General features: G+C 42.9%; 1 long non-coding RNA gene across 1 annotated transcript in view; it reads left to right on the forward strand.

The window, feature by feature from the left end:
• Positions 1–15,099, forward strand: part of LOC125483142 — a 39,235-nt gene that overhangs the window by 18,326 nt on the left and 5,810 nt on the right. Inside the window, exon 2 of the long non-coding RNA XR_007262110.1 lies at positions 1,926–2,083. This is a non-coding gene — a long non-coding RNA (uncharacterized LOC125483142). The remainder of the gene's footprint in view (positions 1–1,925; positions 2,084–15,099) is intronic.

Here is a 15,099-nt window from a genome sequence, read left to right on the forward strand (position 1 = left end):
TTTTTTCTGGGCTGACCTAGAGTCCCTCTGTTCAGGATATGTCCTGATTGAGGCTATGCAATTGCCTTCATTCAGGTGGTGTTCCCTTAGCTCAGTCAGACTGACGAGAGCGTGTCCACTTCCCATCGGAATACCCTGCAACTCATGCTCCACTTGCTGTATTTTCCAATGATAAAGCCAGTTGTAGTGCTGTTTGAAGCCCAGTTGGGCTTCAGCTAGTAGGTGCTTTTGTATAGTTATATCTTACCTGAAGAAAATGAGGAGTTGAAAGAGAAGTTGTTGAGGGTGAGGACAAGCTCGGCCAAGCAGAGGAAGGTGGTGGTGGAGGGTGGGGATTGTTCAGGTCTTTGCTCCAGGAAGAAGCGGAGAGCCCCAAGACCCTCCTGGTGGCAAATGGACATGTAAAGGGATTGCACATCCATGGTAAAGAGGAGGTGGCTGCCACCCTGCCCTCACTTTCACCTGGTCTATCTTGGACTCCTCCCTTCCCTTCCTCAACATTTCCGTTTCCATTTCTGGGGACAGACTGGCCACTAATATCCATTACAAACCCACTGACTCCCACAGCTACCTGGACTATACATCCTCACACCCAACTTCCTGTAAAGACTCCATCCCATTCTCTTAGTCCCTCCGTTTCCGTCGCATATGTTCAGATGAGGCCAACTTCGACAAGGGAGCCTCCAAAATGTCCACCGTCTTGCTCAACCGAGGATTCCCCAACTCCGTTGTCGACAGGGTCCTCAACCAGGTCCGACCCATCTCCTGCACTTCCGCCCTCACCCCTTTTCCCTCCCGCAACAGTGATAGGGTTCCCCTTATCCTCACATACCATCCTACCAGCATCCACATCCAGAAGATCATCAGACACCATTTCGGCCACCCCCAGCAAGATGCCACCACCAGACACATATTCCCCTCCCTTCCCTTGTCCGCCTTCAGTGGGGACCGTTCCCTCGGGACACCCTGGTCCACACTTCCTTCACCCCCAACACCTCCCCACAGCCCTACGGCACCTCCCCCTGTAACTGGTGACGGTGCAACACCTGCCCATTTACCTCCTCCCTCCCCACTATCCAAGGGCCCAAACATACCTTCCAGGTGAAGCAACACTTCACCTGCACTTCCAAGAATCTGGTCTACTGCATTTGCTGCTCACAATGTGGTCTCCTCTACATTGGGGAAACAAAGCGTAGACTTGGCAACCGCTTCACAGAACATCTACGTTCTGCTCGCAAAAAAGACCCTGAACTACTTGTTGCCTGCCACTTCAACACACCACCCTGCTCCCTGGCCAATATCTGTCTCTGACTTGCTGCAGTGTTCCAATGAAGCCCAACGCAAGCTGGAGAAACAACACCTCACGTTCCGCTTGGGGACCCTACAGCCCTCAATATTGAGTTCATTAATTTTAGGGCCTAAACTCTTCCATATCCCAGCCCCCCAACCCACACACCAGGCCTTGTTACCACATAGCCTGCCATTTACACACCCTCTGTTGTTAGTCATTAACACTTCCCATTAACAACTATTCATCCTCCCAGCCTGATCGTTAGCAACTCCTTTGTCTGTCCAACTGTCTTTCTGTCTCTTTGGGCTTTATCCTATCATTTACTCCCTACCCCACCCACCTCCCTATGTTCTGCACAGAAACTGATGTTCTGGTGACCCTTCCCCAGCCACCATCAGTTCTGAGGAAGGGTCACCGGACCCGAAACGTTAACTGTTTTCTCCTTCACAGATGCTGCCAGACCTGCTGAGCTTTTCCAGCAACTTTGTTTTTGTTCCTGATTCCCAGCATCTGCAGTTCTTTTGCTTTTCATTTAGGTCCACAAGTTAATCAGGAGAATTACTCATTGCTTTATATCTGACCCAATGCTATTTGCCTAGGAAAAAAATAACACATTCTTTCCATACATATACAGGACCCAGTCTTCAACAGCAAGATCGAACAGGTCAGGCTTTCCAAATAATGACATGATGCCAGAAATACTTATCCCAACTCGAAGACGACCGTTGTGAATGAAATTCTTCAGGAGCGTTCTTTTCTCTCAACACCACGGAAATAATTCCACAGTGGCAGGTATCCCATCACCAAGTCACCTTTTATTTGCACATTTAGAGTCCTTGACAGTGATCCAGCTCCCAGAATGAACAGAATATCTGATGCTCCTGTTCTTATCTATCAGCCAGGGTTCATTGATTGGACAAGATTAACAGTCCAAATCAGGGAACTCAGACTCTACGTTGTCTACCTAACTAAGCTTGCTACAATCACTACAAATGCTGACAAATCTACTAGAATTATTTGAGCAGGTAACAAATAGAATAGATATAGGGGAAGCAGTGGATATAATATATTTTGATTTACAGAAACAATTGATAAGTTACCACATATTCAGCAACTTAAGATAACAGCCTATGGTATTGGAGATTGAATTTTCAGCACTGTGTGCTTTAGTTTTCATTAAATGCTGTCTTTGATCACCTTCGTTGACCATGGTTGGTTCATCCTTCTCTGACTTCAATAGGTTTTTGCTGAGTATTAGGTAATATCTGCTTGAATGTCTGCTATTGTTCATCTACTGACTTTCCCCTTAGTTATTTTCAGTCTGCTTGAGACAACTTTTTCTTCATGCCTCTGAGATTGCTTTTATTTTAGTTTAAGGACTGCTCTCCCTCAGGCTAAATTTAGTCTACTGTGATTGTGTAGTTAAGGATCCTCTGGGGAGTAGCAATCTCTTGTCAGTCTTACTTCATTGCACATTGCTGAAACTGGAGTTGCCTGCTCCGGAGTGGGTTCTTCAGCACACTGCTCTAGGAGGCAATCATTCTGAAAATCTGTTTTCCCACACCACCCTTGTGGATTGGTTTGTCTGATCAATGTGTGAACTAAAGTCACCCATGAAAATTGTTGTGCCTGTCTTGTATACCTCCATTGTTTCCTAGTTTGTATTTTGTCGTATAGTGGAGTGGCTCTTCAAGTGCCTGTGGATGCTTCTCATCCATAATTTCTCATAGCACAAACTAGATCCTTCAGCCCACCATGTCTGCGCCATCCTGTCTACACCCCATTTTCCACCATTTGGCCCATAGGCTTAAATGTTATGACATTACAAGTGCTCAGTCTTGAAAATTTTAAGGACTGAGATTTTCCACTTCTACTACCCTCCCAGGCAATGCATTCCTGATTCCAAACATCCTCTCAGGAAAAAGCTCTTTCCTCAAATTCCCTTTTAAAAACTTCATGCCCTATACCTTAAAATTAAGGCTCCTCATTATTAACCTTTCAACCAAGGGGAACAGCGGCTTCCTATCCACCCTCTATGGGCTCCTTATAATCATACACACCTCAATCAGGTCCTTCCTCTGCTTTCTGTGCCGTAAAGAAAAAAAAACTTGAGCTTATCCAGTCTTTCTTCATAGCTAAAATGCTCCAACTCAGGCAACATCCTGGTGAATCTCCTCCAGTGCAATCACATCCTTCCTATAGTATGGTGAGCAGAACTATACACCAGTTGTGGCCTGACCAAAGTTTTGTACTCCTTCAACATAATCTCCCTGCTCTTATCATCTATCCCACAACTGATAAAGGCAAGTGTCCCATATATGCCAAGAATGGCGTGATCCTCAGTTCTTCCCAGGGTCCTAACATTCATCATGTATTCCCTTGCCTTGTTTGTCCTACCCAGGTGCATCACCTCACACGTACTGTCCTTGAGGCTCTTTATCCAAATGCAATGCAGCACCTGGAAAGAGATACATATAAATAAATGAAAGTGACCCAATAGCCAGAACAGAGACATAGCTGCAGGGTGACCAAGACTGGAAATTCAAAACTCATGGTAATTCAGTTTTAGTTTAAAGCCCTATTGGCAACCCTAGTTCTAAGAGTCACTGGGATACCATTTCTAGCATGGTTCAAATGAAGCCCAACCCAACAAAACAGTTCTCAGTGCCCCATCAATTGGAACCCAATTTTCCCCACACCAATTTGAGTCATGTATTTACCTCAAATCTTATTTACCCTACACCAGCTTGCGTGTGGCTGAGGTAGTAATCTGAAAATTACCACCTTGTGGATCTGCTTTTTAATTTAGCCCCAAGCTATTCACAATCCATCAGAAGAACTTCTTTCCTAATCCTACTTACAGCTTTGATACCTACATGGACCACAACAACTGAATCTTCCCCTCCCACTCCATGTTCCCCTCCAGCCCAGGAAAGATGTCCTGAACTTTGTTGCAGGCAACAGCGTTTATTCCCCAATACTATCCCCTATTTCTCCTACATCTCTCTTTTCGAGGAGCAGAGAGCTAACATTTGCGTAGACCGGTTTAATGTTTCTAGAATATCTTGATGTATTTTCCAGCTAATTACTTAGGAGTTAAGTGCTTCTTAGGACATCAAAACAAGGTTCCACAAATATAAAGTTAATGAATAATTGGTAGCAGGAGGACTGTTTGTCAAGATTGAGAGATTGTCCAAATTAGCAAGTAGCCAGGGCTTAGTTTAACATCCCAAGAGAAGAAAAACACATCTAGTTTTGCAAAACCAATTATTTTGCTGCAATAATCAACTATTATGGACCAGTCCAGACCCCATCAAAATATTTTAAAGGTAGCCTAGACCCTAACTTTTTCTTATTTTTAAAAAGGTAAATGTGAAGTGGGCATTCCAAGTGTGATGCAACTGGTCAAACCACTCAGCATTAAGCAAAACACACAATTTTTTAATTGCTATAGTTAAAACATGATACGGAGATGCCGGTGTTGGAGTGGGGTGGTCAAGGTCAGAAATCACAACACCAGGTCGTCGGAGGGAGGCTTCGAAAGCTTGTGTTTCCAAACTTGTTGGACTATAACTCGGTGGTGATGTGTGATTTCTGACATAAAACACAAACAAAAGAAAGTAGAATTGGAATACTTAACTAATTAACTATTCCAATATAGTAATATCTTATAAAAAGACCCCTTGGCAAAAAAAAAAGGTAAATTCAAACCCAAATTCTTACAGGCAGGAGGGAATAACATCCAGAGAGATTTCAGAGAAAGTCAGTTTGGAATTATTTACTGAAGCTCACAACCCTTCTGAACACAAAACATCTGGTGACAGGTGCAGCTTAAAAATAACTAGAAAGCCTGAACCAGGAGAACTGGCCACTTCCCTTCCATTATACAACTGTTTTTAAAAAAAAAAACTTCAAGGCCTCCTCTGATTGTTGACCGAGGCAGTTTCTCATAGCCGTTTCGATTCCTCTGTCTTTACAACCTCTCTTCAAAAGAAAAATACCCAGGACAAAATAACCCTTTTACAGTGATAGCATTGTCACATGACCAAGATTATGCACTTGAGCTCACTGTCTCCGTCCAGTTTTCTGATTTGGAGATGGCAATAAAACCAAGATATTGTCAAAGGTTCACCACAATCTGAAGCAGATAGATGTTGCATATTACTTATCTATTCTCCTACAATTTCCTCCTTCCTTCTCTCAGAACCGGTGATCTATGCTGAGGCGTGAGTCTGCAGCTGTCAGTAATCTTGTAATGAGTGACCCTACTATCAGCAAATTCATCAAGTACAAACATTATGGCCAATCCAATTCTGTTTTTTTAGAACCCTCAATCAACACAATCAATCACATGGTCATTATAATTGTGGAATTTTGCTGCACAAAAGTGGTTACCACTTTTCCCACATAACAACAGTGATTATTCCAAATCAGCACTCTATTGGTTGCAAATAAGGCAGACAAGGAAAAATTCTTCCTACAAGCTAGTGGTACAAGGACAAGGGGGCACAGATTAAAGATTTTGAACAAGAGATGCAGGTAAAATTAGAGGAGGAACTTTTTCACTCAATGAGTAGTATTGACCAGAAGCACCCATGCTAAAAGTAGAAACAATCAATGATTTCAAAAGAAAGTTGGACAGTCACTTATAGGAAATAAACTTGCAGAGATGCAGGTGTTGAGCAGGGGAATGGGACTGACCAGATTGCTCTGCAGGGAGCCAGACTGAACTAGATCTGCAGAAAGATCTCGTGATACTCTAAAGTGCTTTGTGACATCTGGAAGGTGCTCTGTGAACATGTCTTTATTTTCCACAAGGTGTCACTGGAGAGCAACTTAGTAAATTCTGGTTGTACTGCTAATCACTGAGGTTCATCTGAGGCTGTCTCTAAACCCCAAGAACATGTTTAATTTTCCATACTTAATTCTCTATTTTCCATAGAAATATTTGTAGTAGTGTTCCCACTTACCCTGCAAAGAGATAAAGTCATATCTATCCACTCTACAAATCAACTTCATTACACTTCTGCCATAGAGTCATAGAGATGTACAGCACGGAAACAGACCGTTTGGTCCAACTCATCCACGTCAATCAGATATCCTAAATTAATCTAGTTCCATTTGCCAGCATTTGGCCCGTATCCCTCTAAACCATTCCTATTCATATACTCACCCAGATGCCTTTTAATTGTTGTAATTGTATCAGCCTCCACTACTTCCTCTGGCAGCTCTTTCCATACATGCATCATCCTCTGCATGAAAAAGTTGTCCCTTAGGTCCCTTTTAAATTTTTACCCCTCTCACCTTAAACCTATGCCTTCTAGTTTTGGACTCCCCTACCCTGGGGAAAAGACCTTGACTATTCACCCTATCCATGTCCTTCATGATTTTATAAACTTCTTTAACGTCATCCCACAGTCTCCGATGCTCCAGGGAAAATAGCCCAGGCCTACTCAGCCTCTCCTTATAGCTCAAACCTCCCAGCCCTGGCAACATCCTTGTAAATCTTTTCTGCACCCTTTCAAGTTTTACAACATTTTTCCTCTTGCAGGGAGACCAGAATTGAATGCAGTATTCCAAAGGTAGCCTAACCAATGTCCTGTACAGTCGCAAACAACCTCCCAACTCCTATACTCAATGCAGTGACCAATAAAAGCAAGCATACCAAATGCTTTCTTCACTACCCTGTCTACCTGTGACTCCACCTTCAAGCTAACGCCTCTCTAATTGTCCCCTTCCTATTCTCTGACCACAACCAGCCCCTTATGTTCACAAATATTTTAAATTGTTCCTTCTATTCACGGATTGTCTTCCTCTCTTTGAACACTAAATGCCCTCGTACAAACACTATCAAATTTCTACATTTTCAACCTCTTTATCCTCTCCAAAATTCTTGGACCTGCTATTGTCATCTCTCAAATCCATGTCCAACTTTCTGTCAATTCTATGTTGAAACCTCCAATCTAGTTTCTGCCTTTATCACGTCACTGAAAGGGCCCTTACTGAATTTACAAATGACATTGTCTATGACCCTGGTGTATTTTTTTGTCATGCCGCTGTTGACCATGCCATCCTCCTCCAAGTCTTCTCCTCCATTATCCACTCAATGACATCATCAAAGCAAACTCCACATGCACACTGAGAATCAGTAATTTCCTGACTATAACCTTCACAAACTGTCTGTGCGATCAGACTGCTTGTTTGACATTCAGACATCCAGCAATTAAATATTGAGAAGACCAAAACCATTGTATTTGACTCCAATCACTAATTACATCTTTCCCCAAATACTGTTTAAGGCTGACTAAGTCTGTTCCCAATCTCTGCATTCTAAATGAACCTAAGCTGAGCTTCCAAGTTGATACCTTCTCTATCACAAAGACTGCGTATCTTCACCATTGTCCCGTTCTCAGCCTACATCCTGCTGAGAGTCTCATCCATACAGACTCAACTATTCCCATTCTTTCATGACCAGCTATCCACCTTCCACTCTACCGAAACGTAAAGTGACCCAGAACAATGCCGCCGGTTTATTAACTCATTCATTCTGGTACTTACTGATCAACATCATCTTCTGTTCAGTAAAGCCTAGGTTTACAATTTTCCTTCTCATGTTGAAATTCATCCATGGAATTGCTGCTTAACCTTAACCCTATCTCTATAACCTCCTAAAACCTTCTGAGAGTTCTGCTCCTCCAACTCTGGTCTCTGTACATTCCCCATTTCCTGTGCCCTAGCATTGGCAGTGTACCTTCAGTTATCTAGGGCTTAAGCTCCCAGTTATCTAGTCTTCCTGCCTAGTCCACTAGGGCCGAATGAGTTCTCATGCCTATGTAATTACCTTTGTTTAACTCCAGAATCCTAGTGTGGGACTCCAGTTTTTCACCTTCCAACTGAATTTGAAATTCTAGCATGCTATGATCACTCTACCTGAGGGGACCTTTGATGAAGGGATCATTAATTAATCCCACCTCACTACATAATACCAAATCTGGAATAGCCTGCTCTCTGGTTGGGAACAATCTCCAATACATTCAGTGAACTACATTCAAGGGTGCAGAACTGAACTCCAGCATCATCTGCAACTTCGTGACCCCACATACAGCGACTCAACCATTACCATCAAGCCAGGGGATCAGTCCTGGTTCAATGAAGTGCATGCCAGGAACAGTACCAGGCATACCTGAAAATGAGGTGTCAACCTGATGAAGCTACTAAACAGGACTATTTACATGCCAAACAGCATAAGTTGCAAGTGAAAGACAGAACTAAGTGATCCTACAACCGACAGACCACATATAATCCCTGCCACATCCAGTTGTAATGGTGGTAGACAATGAAATATTCTTTGGAGGAGGAGGCTCCACGAACATCTACATCCTCACTGATGGAAGAACCCAACATATTAATGGAAAAGATAAGGCTCAAGCACTGCAGCAATCTTCAGCCAGAAATACCAAGTGGATGATACTTCAATGCTATCTTTGCCAATTTGAATAATTCAGTCTACATGAATATTAAAATCACCCATGATTATTGTCACACCCTTCCTCGAAGCCCGCAATATTTCCTGATTTATACTGTGCCTCATTTCAGAGTTACTCTTTGGGGACCTATAGATTACTCCCACCAGGGACTTCTTTCCATCATTATTTCTTCTACCCAGACTGATTGTTTGTCTTCATCTGCAGTGCCAATATTATTTGTTACTAGAATAGAATAGAATAGAATATCCTTTCCTGTCACATGTACTCCAGTACAGAAGTACGGGAGTACGGTGAAAAGTTTTTACAATGGCTGCCTTTAATGGCACCATCTTAGGTACAACTACCTAGGTACAAATCTTAGGGTAAAAAAAATAGTGTGTTACAGTGTAAAAAAGAACATTGCTTATCATGAAACAGTCAAAAAGTCCAGAATAATAATAAGTGACCATAATGACTTAAGTTCTAGTCCGGACCTGCAGGCTCCAAAGATGTAACCACACAGCCTCCACATGCCGGCCTCCATCCAGGACTCGCTCTGCCGTTCCTCCGCCGCAGGACTTGGCCCGTGCTCATTCTGCCGCAGGACTTGGCCCGTGGTCATTCTGCTGCAGGATTTGGTCCGTGCTCATTCTGCCGCAGGACTTGGCCCGTGCTCATTCTGCCGCAGGACTTGACCAGTGCTCATTCTGCCGCAGGACTTGGCCCATGCTCATTCTGCCGCAAGACTTGACCAGTGCTCATTCTGCCGCAGGACTTGGCCCATGCTCATTCTGCCGCAGGACTTGGCTCGTGCTCATTTCCACCGTGGGATTCCGCCTGAGCTCACTCCATTTTGCTGTGGGACACGGTCCGCTCCGCTCTGCCACGAGACATGGCCCACTCACTCTGTTCCGCCATGGCACATGGCCCACTCACTCCACTCTGCCGTGAGACACGGCCCACTCGCTGCACTCTTGACTCCACTCTCCATTGATCTCTTCCTTTCCCAACAAAGCTACACCACTTCCTTCGCCTACCTGCCTATTCTTCTAAAACACTGAGTACCCCTTGGATATTCAATTCCCAAACCTGATCTCCATGCAATCACATCTTAGTAATCACCCCCAAATCAAACTCACTTGTCTAGATTTAGGCTGTTAACTCATTAATTTTATTCTGAATGCTTTGTGCATTCAGATACAAAGCTGAAGTATTCAAAGACAAAGCCTTTCAATTTATTCTATTATCAAGCTTCCCTACTCTGCAGCTGAAGTGGCACAGTGGTTGAGGGCAGCACAGTGACCCTGTGGTTAGCACTGCTACCTCACAGTGCCAGGGCCCTGGGTTTGATTCCAGCCTTGGACAAAGTAGGATTGGAACATAGAATGTTCCATGTATCCCACAAAGAGACAGGTATAACTAGCGTCCATGTGGGTGCCCATGGCCACCCTTTTGACCTGAAGAATGTGAGAGGAGTGAAAAGAGAAGTTATTCAGAGTGAGAATGAGCTTGACCAGGCAGAGGAGGGTGGTGGTGGATGGGAACAATTCAGAATACTTAGATTCTGAAAAACTATCAAAGGATTGGAAAACTTTTTTTTGGTTCATTCACGGGATGAGGGCATCACTGGCAAGACAGCATTTATTGCCCATCCCTAATTGCCCAGGGGGTAGTTAAGAGTCAACCACATTGTGAGTCTGGAGTCACATGTAGGCAAGACCAGGTAAGGGTGGCAGTTTCATTCCCTAAAGGACATGACTGAACCAGATGGGTTTTTCCCCCTGACAATTAGCAATGAACTTATAGTCATCATTAAATTCTTAATTCCAGATATTCATTGAATTCAAATTCCACCACCTGCTGTGGTGGGATTTGAACATGGGTCCCTGGAATGTTATCTGGGTCTGTGGATTAACAGTCTAGCGATACTGCCACTCGGCCATCACCTCCCCCATGATGTAATGTCCATATTCAAAAAAAGAGGGAGACAAAAAATAGGTAACTACAGGCCACTCAGCTTAACATCTATCATTAGGAAAATGTTACTCTTATGAATGGCAGAGAATTTGGAAATGTATGAAATAATCAAGCAGAGTCAGCATAACATCATAAAGGGGAAATCATGCATGATAAATTTATTAGAATTCTTCGAGGAGCAAACAAGCAGCATAGATGTAATATCTTTGGATTTCCAAAAGGTAATTGAAATGGTACCGCACATGTGCTGGATTGTTCTATGTTCTATCTAAGGTTGCTCCATAGGATACGAACCTAATGTGTTTTGGGTAAGATATTAACTTGAATAGTGGTTTGGTAAACAAAGGAAGAGAGTTGAGATAAACATGGCTTTTTCAGGATGGCAACCTGTGGTATGTGGACTGCCATGATGATCAATGCTGAGACCACAGTTGTTTATAATATTCTAAACACAGTAATTTTTTTTTGTAGTTTTGATTGTGGACTGAAAATGGGGAAATAGCTGTTTTAAAATCAAAGATTGTTGAAAGATTGCTGCACTTTTTAAAAGCAAGTGCCCTGAGTCTCATTGTAAGTATTGTTTGTACAGCTGCTTGTGCAAGCATTTATGGAAGCAAAGGGATGTGTATGAACAGAGTTTTGGCTGGAAACAAGTGGCTGTGGACTAGTTATCAATGGCAAAGGCCTTCTGCCTCACGACAACTATGTGATTAGCTCCCAGCTAGCTAAACAGTCAGTGGGTATGAGTATTTTGACAGAAACCATTGGACCTCAAGAGGACAATGTGCAATTTTTGCTGTGCACTAAAAACAACTCAATCCTGAAAATAGCCAGTTGATTTCCCTCCCCTTAATAAATGAGAACCATGAGCCTGCAGCAAACATATAAAAATATCTATCTTGAGAAGTAAGAAGCAGCATTCTGTTCAGTGTTAGAATCATCTGAACAAACTATGTGGTCAGGCACCACTGAACAGCCTTCAAAATGTTGCCCTTTGCCCATAATACCCATGTTTTTTGCCTACTTGTCTGTATATGTGTTTTTTGCCTGTCTGTCTGTATATGAGCGGGAGTTTATAAAGGGTTTAGAGTTTTACTAGTAGAATTACATATTGACGGTTCAAAATCGTTTACCTGTAACTAAAATCTATTGTTTGTTGTAAATTGTTGTTCAGTAAAGACACTTTTGTCTGTGCTTTCTGTCAACCTAGGTCTAAAAGACAGAGAAATTGGGGAATTCTGCATACTTTTATAATCTTTTAAATTTTGTGATGACTCCAGGGAATGCAGAGCTTGATTTCCAGCATGCTACCCAAGTGAAGTGTAACAATAATAACTTGGATCAGGAAAGTGAATGTATTATCACTAAGTTTATGATGACTCGTAAATACATGGGAAGGTAAGTTGTGAAGATGACATGAAGTGTCTGCAGAGGGCTATAAACAGGTTGGCAGGTAGGACATAATGTGAGAAAATGGCAGATTATACACTTTAGCAGCACGAATAGAGCAGCTGAATATTATTTAAATCGCACATGAATCTATGGGTTGAATTTATATTTGCAGATACATTTTATATTCAAAAAGCAGACAATTTATAGGCAGACGGTCAATATGGTGTTTTCTAAATTCCTACTTTAGAAATAAAACCAGTCTGGCTCCAAACTAAAACATAAACACATTCTAAACAAGGTCTCACACTTATCATGCATTGTCTGACCTAAAATGTCACTTCTTCTTTACACTAATAAAACCTTTAGTTCTCTCAGGATCCGTGACTTGAAGGGAATTTTGGGATTTACACAAACATATTAATCAATTAAAACCTTCTAACTGATTAAAGATTTAACAGCATCTTAGGTTTGTTTAGTACATCCTCATCAATGGTGTGAACGTTTGATCTTTTACTTATAAATTCTGTGTCTGATACTACCTCTCTCACTAACACCTGAAGAAGGACTGAGACTCCGAAAGCTTGTGCTTTCAAATAACTCTGTTGGACTATCATCTGGTATCGTGTGATTTCTGACTTTATCCACCCCAGTCCAACACCAGCACCTCTACATCACAGTTTCCACAGCAGCAGCATCTTTTCATCGAACTTTATCCTAATCCTCTTTAAGGAGTGTTTATTGTTGATTGGGTATAGGTCCACAGGAACTAATGACTGCCTCATTTCATGGTGTTTGCTTTTGTGATCTTCCAGCTTCTCATGAATTTTTGTTTGTTTCTGCAGGTCCAATAAATTTTAAAGATGTATTGTGGCAACTAAATTGCTTTAATCAGTTCCCCCAGAGATTCCTCATTATGTCAAATCTTCTAACCATATTGTATAGCTGTATGAATGTTCCTTAATTTTGCCTGTTTCCTGAATTCATCTAGTTTAGTGTCATCTGAAAATGTGAATGCAATACATTTTATTCCGAAATCCTAGCCATTAAATTCGAAAGTTAATGTCCTTGCTCCAATCTTGAGGGTGGAGGGACACCACTATCTGGTGAAACAGTGTCCACTTTGAGGAGATCTCCAATTTCTCATCAGAATGTCATTTTCACTGTAGGAACATTCTGGAGCTCCCTTGGCTTCAGCTTTAGTTTGAATCAATTGTGCAACATTATTTAACTCAGAGGAGACTCATTGAACAAATTCTTCCAATTGAACAAAATCTCCAAAGAAAGTTTACCAGCAGAGGCAGTGGCACAATGGTATTCAGTCGGGAGGGAGCTTGCCCTAGGAGTCCTGAACATTGACTCCAGAACCTATATAATCTCATGGCATCAGGTCACACATAGGAAAGAAAACCTCCTGCTGGTTACCATGCACCATCCCCCTGGGCCAGCTGATGAATCACTACCCCTCTATTTTGAGCAGCACTTGAATGAAGCACTGAGGGTGACAAGGGTACAGAATGAACTCTGGGTGGGGGGGCTTCAATGTCCAGCATAAAGACTGGCTTGGTAGCACCAGTACTGACCATATCCAAAAAGACATTGTTGCTCAACTGGTCTGCAGCAGGAGTGATGGAATCAACAAGAAGAAAAACATGCTTGACATTGTAATAACTCTACAGACGCTGGTATACTGTCACCAAGTCACCCTTTATTTACAAATGTACAGTTCTTAACTATAGTACTGCCTCACTCACAGTTAGACACCAGAGTGTCAGTATCTCTGATACTCAACATTTTTATGTCAGCCAGTGTTCCCTGTTTGAACCAGATTAACAGCCCCAGTGAGGGTGCTCATATTCTATGAAGTCCAGCTGGCTGAATTTGTTGTAATCGCTACATCTCTCACCCTCTGAGTCCCCAAACATTCGCTAGTCCTTTTTCTTGGTCAGCTTCCTGGGATAGGGTTCTCCAACTCGGCGTCTGACACAGGAGACATGTAATCCATGGGAGCTCACCACTTGCACCAGGACCATGTCGGTAGACTTTCACTCCCTTCTTCTGGAGGCAAAGGCGTCGAGCGGCTATTTCCATCATGTTCATCTTTAATTCAGGGGACTCAGCAATGTTTGACGGAGACGGAGAATCCATACGTTCTGGCAGCATTTCTGAAAGTTCCAGGAGGCAGGACACATTTTGCTCCTGCACCATTTGCAAATTCGCAGCTTTCAAATGGTCCACATGCTTATTCAGGACCATTGCACCTACTCGAACATTTTATTTAACTGGACCTGACCTTGTATCAACCGTGCCTTTACCCACGTGGGGCCATTTCCATAATTCTTACACCAAACTTCATCCCCTTTATCTGACTGTCTGCCACGTTTGGCGGAGTCTTGCGTCTGGCATTGGAATTCCTGATGCTGTCTCACCACTACCACAACTACCACCCCGAATGGGAAGATCAGACTTAACCTAGTGTGGGGTCTTCTACCCATTAGCAACTCTGCCAGTGCTGTCCCCAGAGTTGCATGTGGGGTGGTCCAATAATCAAACAAGAACCAGGATAGCTTGGTATCTAGCGAGGCTATAGGATGTTTCTTCAATCCAGCCTTCAAAGTTTGGACCTCACTTTCTGCCAGGCTGTTGGATGATGGTTGGTATGGAGCTGTCCTTGTATGTTGAATCCCATTTGACTTTAAGAAGTACCCAAACTCCTTGTTGGTAAACAATGGCCCATTATCTGTGATAGTAGGAACTGCAGATGCTGGAGAATCCGAGACAACAAGGTGCAGGGCTGGATGAACACAGCAGGCCAAGCAGCATCATAGGAGCAGAGAGGCTGACGTTTCGGGCCTAGACCCTTCATCAGAAAAGGGGGAGGGGAAGGGGGTTTTGAAATAAATAGGGAGAGAGTGGGAGGCGGATAGAAGGGGCCAGGAAAGGTGAGTGTAGGTAGGGAGTTAGGAAGGGGATAGG

The sequence above is a fragment of the Rhincodon typus genome, chromosome 5 (genome assembly GCF_021869965.1).
Source record: "Rhincodon typus isolate 14 chromosome 5, sRhiTyp1.1, whole genome shotgun sequence".
Taxonomy (NCBI): domain Eukaryota; kingdom Metazoa; phylum Chordata; class Chondrichthyes; order Orectolobiformes; family Rhincodontidae; genus Rhincodon; species Rhincodon typus.